Raw genomic sequence first — 7081 nt, 5'->3', positions numbered from 1 at the left:
TGGAAAATCACCCATCACCCTGGCACCCCTTACACCCCACAGGGACAAGCCATTGTGGAAAGGTCACACAAAATCTTAAAGGACCAATTAAAAAGACAGGCTCAAACAACATATTCTCCCAATATTCAATTAACATTAGCCTTGTTTACCCTTAATGTACTTAATGTATATAGAGGGACAGATGTTCCTCCCATCACCCGACACTGGGCTCAAACACACCCAGTACCACCCATCATGGTTAAATGGAGAGACCCCTTTGATGGACTCTGGAAAGGAACAGATCCATTGTTACCACAGGGAGAAGATTTGCTTATGTTTTTCCACAGGACCGACCAAAGCCTATCTGGGTTCCAGCTAGAAATGTCTGACACCTCCCCGCCCACGAAGAAAATGGCTCGCATGACCCTGACAGAGACAAAGAAAAAAAGAGGCAGAGACGACATCCAAAGCCACACCGGATCACGTGGAGAGAGATCCATGACCTAGTAGAAACTGCACACCACAGATGTCCCCCTGGAGCTTCCTTCTCTGACATTCTCATGGCTGTCTTTACCCTGCTTAGCACAAACTCTTCAGACAGCCCCCAATCTCCCTAAAACCATGTTCTAGAGATTTTAATTTTCAGAAAAAGAATCAGATTCATGGGACAATCGCTGGAGCATTGGAGCAATGGCAGAATTCTACTCAGGTGTATTTTCTAGGTACCCCACAGCTAACCTTTGTGCCTCTTAACAGCTTACATCTGCAACCAAGCATGTGTTAACTTATAATGTTATTTTACAGGAAAGATAGAGGACCAAATAAAATCAGCTGTGTACTAGAGCAAGCTTAACTTTCTTCCCTTCACCATCTACCCCAATGTCTAATAACTGACTCTCATCTAAGTGGATTCAAACAGCTAACTAACTATTCAGTTACATTTTCAGCAGCAAGCCTCCCAAGTCTTTTCCTATAGAGCGAGGAAAAGCCCAAAACTGTGTAAATTTCTCTTTATCCACCTTTATATAACAACAATTGCATCCCAGGAGCTGTCAGCAGAGAAAGAACCTCTTCCCCCTACTGACAGAACCGAACATGCACTGGATGCTGGAGATGTTGCCATGACAACACACTGTACCGACTCCGCCCTTGGCTGAAGACAAGCTGAACCGAGCAGTGACATTCGTAACTGGTAGCCAGGAGTTTCTCCAACAACAGATGAACTTTCTTGCCAGAAGTTATGCTTCACAATAAAAGAACATTGGATTTGATAGCTGTTAAACATGGGACTATACGATATTGGGAAAGATACTGTTTCTTTGTAAATGGATCAGATGTTGTTGAAACCAATGTTAACACCCTCAAAACTTTGTAATCTATTGGCTTGATTTGCATGGCCCCTATCCCTTATTGCTCTCTGATAGTACTGTGTATTATTGCTGTTTCACTGTTTTTCAAGGTCTCCTTGCTGACTGTTACTGCCATTTGCTAAAATCACCACAGGAAACAGGTCATGGTCAGTTATCAAACTTTGGATTTTCCCGAGATGAAATGAGTTGGTTCTTAGGGCTGGCGATGACACTTTTTCATATTTTAATCAAAGAGGGGGAGATGTTGGGGTCCTCTGCTATGCAAAGTAGAAATCTCTTCACATCCGGATAGCTCACGAGCTCGGAAACCATGTGCTGCAGATTCATAGCAGAGTGCCTTCCTGGCATCCTCCCTGACTCTTCTTTTAAAGTGCTCGCCACAAATACATCCCCTCCGGCACAGGAGCTACCAGGTTTTTAATCAGGCGTTGTCTGATAGCCTGATAGAAACCCACCACCCTATGTAAATAAGGCATCCTATCAGCTAAGACTTCTTCTGCTGTCTCTATAAATAGTCCTAGTTTTACCCCAGTAAAGTTGGAGCTGGAGCTGGAGCTGGAGCTGAATCACTGAGATCTGAGCTGAGTCACTTGTCTTGAGCTGTAACACTAAATCCTGTGATCCAGTCTCCCCGGGGGGCACTATTCCTCCGTCACCGACTCACGGACACCCTGGCTTTCGCCATTCCTCGTACGCTTCCCGTGTGGTCCAAGTGGCCAGTGGACCTCACATCCTGAGGAAGGTATATGGGTGAAATAGGGATGGGATCGACTGAGTAGACCTCAGTAGCAGAGGAGCTTTCACTGCCCAGGAGTGCGTGCTGGGACCCTGAGAGCCCAGCGCGTGCTCGCCTATATGGACCCACAGCTGTCTCCCTCCAGCAGGGTGATTGACACGAGGAGACAACAGGATACCAGAAAGCAGGTTCTGAGCCTGTACCTATCTCAGTGCTCTCATTGCTCCACACCCTTCCATCAAGTCTGGATGACACCTCCAGGTAAACCATTAGCCACTCCATGGGATACAATCTAGAGAGTCTTAGGGGGATGAAAAAGAAGCTTACATAGTACAAAGTTGACTGTGGCCAGCAGAGGCCCCTGGTACACAAAGAAGTAAGACTACCACCATGAAGAAAGATATAGTCAGATTTTGGTCCATAACAGACTCAGCAAGAGCAGAACCTTAAGAAAGGCAAGAGTCTCCAAATTCAAATGCCTGTCCTCCATTAATATAACTGTCAGTCACCAATTTTCAAGGAGCCCAAAGTAAACTGCTCTAGCAGCCCAGGTTTTAAAATCCATTTTCTAGTTTTTCGGCTCTACACTCCCTTCATCTCTTTTTATTTATTGTATTTTATTTTTATATTTTATTTGTTTCACCTCTTCTTATATTTATCTAATTTTGTATATGGATTTTTCTCTGTGATATACATTTTTCCATTACTGGGCACATTTTGTTCTTTCTTAGATTTTTGTGGTTAGATCATGGGCCTGTTCCTTTAAGGTGTTAGTCACTCTAAGCAGGCAGATCGCACAGCCTAAAGCAATCAGGTGCTGTAGTTCTCTGTCTGAGGCAGAGAGTGAAGAAGCCATATGGGGCTTTGGCTTCACAGCCCTTAATTTATGGTCCTCCCCAGTACCTGGGTCCTCTGTGCTCCTTGTCACATAGGCTATCCTGGACTACATCGAAGGAGTAGAACTTCCCCCACCTTCTGAGAGGATATAAAAGTCAGACATTTTCCTTTAATGAGAAAATTTCCCTGAAGGGTGTTCTTTGTGCCCTCCTTCACTCTCATTTTGTCTATGTGGCGATCTTTCTTTTACTTTAAGCTATCCTTCTTAATGAAGCTCTCTGCAGGACTGAAGCCCCATCATGCTATCTCTGCTATGTTGTACTGTCACTTTCTAATGGTTTCCTACCTAAAGGTCTATGGTTTCTCCCATGGTCCTCTACTAAAAAAAAAAAAAATAGCATTTCTGAAGGGTAGCAAACTCCCCTCCTGGACTACCTTTCCCGGACCAACCCCTGCCACATTCCTTTTGCTAACATTTGGTGTCAAAACCCAGGATGAAACCAGTGACCTTTAGATGACACTTTTCATCCTTTTGCTCCATTTCCTTCTTTTTGCAACCTCTCCATATTTAGTGGTATTTTGACTTTATCTTATTTTTTTAATTTATTGCTATTAAGTCTTTAATTTTATTCCTATTCTTACATTGATCTGTGCTTGATTTTGTACTTTGTCATTATTGGGGAACCTCCCCCTTTCCTCCCACTTTTTATGTCTTGCTCTTCACTCTTTCCCTCCACAGTGCCTTTCTCTCCACCTCCTTTTTATCCTTTTGTTTAACTTTCCCTTTTCCTTTTATCCCCTTTCCCAGGCTCCTTCCTTATCTCATTAATATTAGTACCATTTCTATACTTTCCTTAACTGTTTTTTTAACTTTACAGAAATAGTCATTTCAAGATAAGCACAAACTAAGACATTTCATAACTAGTATGCCAGAATTTCAGAAGATACTCAAAGGAATACTAAACACAGAGGACAATGAAAGTCTTGATCATGACAGCACAAGATGGGATAAATTACATTAGAGAAATAGAAGAACAAAGGAGAGCTAGGAAAGAATCCACCATGTCCAACTAGTAAACCAGCAATTTCCTGATACGAATAGGGCAGAAAGTAAAGTACCACTAATATTGCAACCAACTAGAAATATAACCAAGAAAATTACAGGAATTAGTTGCCATCTCTCAATAACAACCTTAAACATAGATGATCAAAAAGTAAAAATAAAGATATATAAACTAGATGGCTATGTTAAAATACTATATTCAAACATCTGTTGTCTTCAAGAAACATACCTCACCTGTAAACAGTCCCAGAGACTTACAGTCAAAGGTTGGAATATGATCTGCCAAGCTAGCAGAGGCATAACAGTACCAAGCATTCTTATTCTGCTATCACATAAAGTAAATTTCAAACAAATACTAGCTAGATGAGATAAAGAAGTCACTACCTAGTAATAAAAGAAACAATCCATCAAGAGATACAACAATTATAAACATATATGCACCAAGCATTAGGCTTTCCAGTCATAGAACAAGACTTCATATAAGTCCTGATGGAATAATAGGTAATTTAGTAGCCTTCTCTCATCTCTAGATATGTCATCCAAATGAAAATCAATAAAGAAACATCAGAGGTAAAGTAAAGCATGCAGTGAAGGGAATTAAGAGATATTTATAGAATATTCCATCAAACACAAACAATACACATTCTTCTCAGCAGTACATTTAACCTTCTCTAAAATAGGTCACATATTTGAGGCTACATATTAAATGTTACCACATACAAAAGATCAAAATATTTTCTTGTATCATAACAAACCATAGTGAAAGAAAACTAAAAGTCAATAGCAAGCAAAACTACAAAAACCACATAAATACACGGACACTGAATAATACACTTGAATGGCCTGTAGGTCATTGAAAATCAGAGAGGAGTTTTAAAAGTCAAATACAAATGAAACCATACCGTATCAGAGTCTTTTAAACACAGCTAAGGCAAGTCTAAGAGGAAAGTTTCTAGCAATAAAGACAAGTATTGAGTGTTTTCTCTCATTTGCGGTTACTAGCATTGAATCTTGAGATATGATTTGGATACTCAAAGAGGTTAAGAGGCAAGTAAGGTGCCATGAGGGATGCTTTCATGGGAGGGGAGATAGAACACAGTAGTATAAAAGTAAGAAAGTGGAATAATGGAATAGGAAGGGTTAAATGGGGTGGAAGGTCAGGATAGAGGTGGGAATGCAAGCAATGGTAACTAGAACTATAAACCTTTCGATAGTAGTATGGAAGCAATACTGTAGAACTGTCTTAAAATCATACATATAAAGATATAAACAGAGCTTTAATGGAGTTATCCTCTAAGTAGGGGGCAATGGCCCTACCAGATACCATAGGCTATCAAAAACAAAAACAAAAACAAAAAAAACCTGTGATGGCTAATCCTGGGTGTCAACTTGATTTGATCTGAGATTAACTGAAATGAAAGAGAACTTCTTGATTGGATCATCTAAAGCCGGAAGACACACCCTAAATGTGGGTGTTACCTTCTGATGGCAGCCGGCATAAAAGACCAAGGCAGAGGAGAACACGGGGCTTTTTGCGGCTTGCCTTCTCTCTCGCTGGTGGGTTCGTCTTGCTGCTGTAGACCGAAGACTAGCTGATATTTTGGAATTTGTCAGACCTTCAGCACTGGATTGGGACTACTGAGACATCCATCCTTGTGGACTGAGTGACTACAGATTCTCAGCCTCTCCAGTGTGGTGAAGCCATTGTTGGACTACTCGGACTCTATCCTGTGAGCTAAGCTGATAAATCTTTATACATATTCATTCTGCTGGTTCTGTTTCTTTGGAGAACCCTGACTAATACAAAACCCAATTCCAGGAATTGGTTATCTTGATTACTTCTTTTGGAGTTGTTGGCTAACGAAGTCCCATAAACTGCCAAACATTAAAAACTATTGCTGTTGCTCTCAGTTCCTATCAGAATTTGATGGCAAGACCCTATTTTTGAAGACACTACATATGTAAATCATAGAACAAACATGGAGAATCAAACTGGTACTGACTTAGAAGATTCATTCATACTGGTTTGCTTTCATAAGGCTGAAATGTGCTATGCATGCTATTGGGGGAAAATATCATCATTAATCTTACTCAGCTGGGAATCCTGTGAGCTACAGTAAGGACCAGCCTGGCAAGATATGACCACCGGTGCAATAGTGGCATGAATATCATGGGAGTAACCAACTACTATCTGCTTGGATTGAGGGCCCACGCCACATGAGGGAACTCATATCTGACACTGTTATAAGGGCCAAGAACCTATGACTAGGCAGGTCACAGACCATAGGGGAGAACCTACTACAATTGTTCTGATAAATAAACATAGTATTAAACCAACTTCTAACGGCTTATCTTTATAACCATAGAGTATTGTGTCTCCAAACCCTCACCAGAGAACCTTCTTTTGGAAGAAGATAGCAATTAAAATCAAGAACTACAACTGGTCAAGATGAAGAGAATAAGAGACTGTGGAATGCTCAGCCTCAAATGGCATACCCTTTCCATTCAATGTTCGGGGATCATTGTGGAAGAGGTGGCAGAAAGTTCATAAGAGTGATAGATAACTATAGTGTTAACAAAACAGTGTTTTCTAGACATAAGAGCAGTTGCACAAATGAACTCACAATAGTGGTAACAGTAGGCTAAGACCTGTACAAGCTCAAGCCAGACAAAGCCCCAGCATGGAGCAGGGAGGTGGGCACAAAGTCCCACTGCTAATCTCACTACTGGCTGAAGAACTATTGTCAATTGATAGCTAATAGGGGACAGAGTACCAGTTTTCTTTAAGAGTGTGACCCTGGAAGGTTAAAAAAAAAAACTCGAGTGGATGACACCACACCCAAGAGTGTATGGGCAGCACAAATTGTACTAGATAGGTTAATGAAAATAAGGAGGATACAAAGTTGGGTGGATAGAAAAGGGGAGTAGGCCTGGGAATTATTAAAGGAAGGAATAAATATCTAAGTACATTGTATGAAATTCTGAAAGAATAAAATACTTTAAACATATGATGATGAACCTTAAGCTAATAGAAAAATGAAACAACCCAATCTCAAAAGCAGCAGATGCAAGGCACAATAGGATAAAGGAAGAAAT

This window comes from Nannospalax galili, unplaced genomic scaffold, assembly GCF_000622305.1.
Source record: "Nannospalax galili isolate Female #2095 unplaced genomic scaffold, S.galili_v1.0 scaffold305, whole genome shotgun sequence".
In the NCBI taxonomy this organism is placed as follows: Eukaryota; Metazoa; Chordata; class Mammalia; order Rodentia; family Spalacidae; genus Nannospalax; species Nannospalax galili.
The sequence above is the reverse complement of the archived record's forward strand: the minus strand, read 5'-3'. Positions refer to the sequence as shown.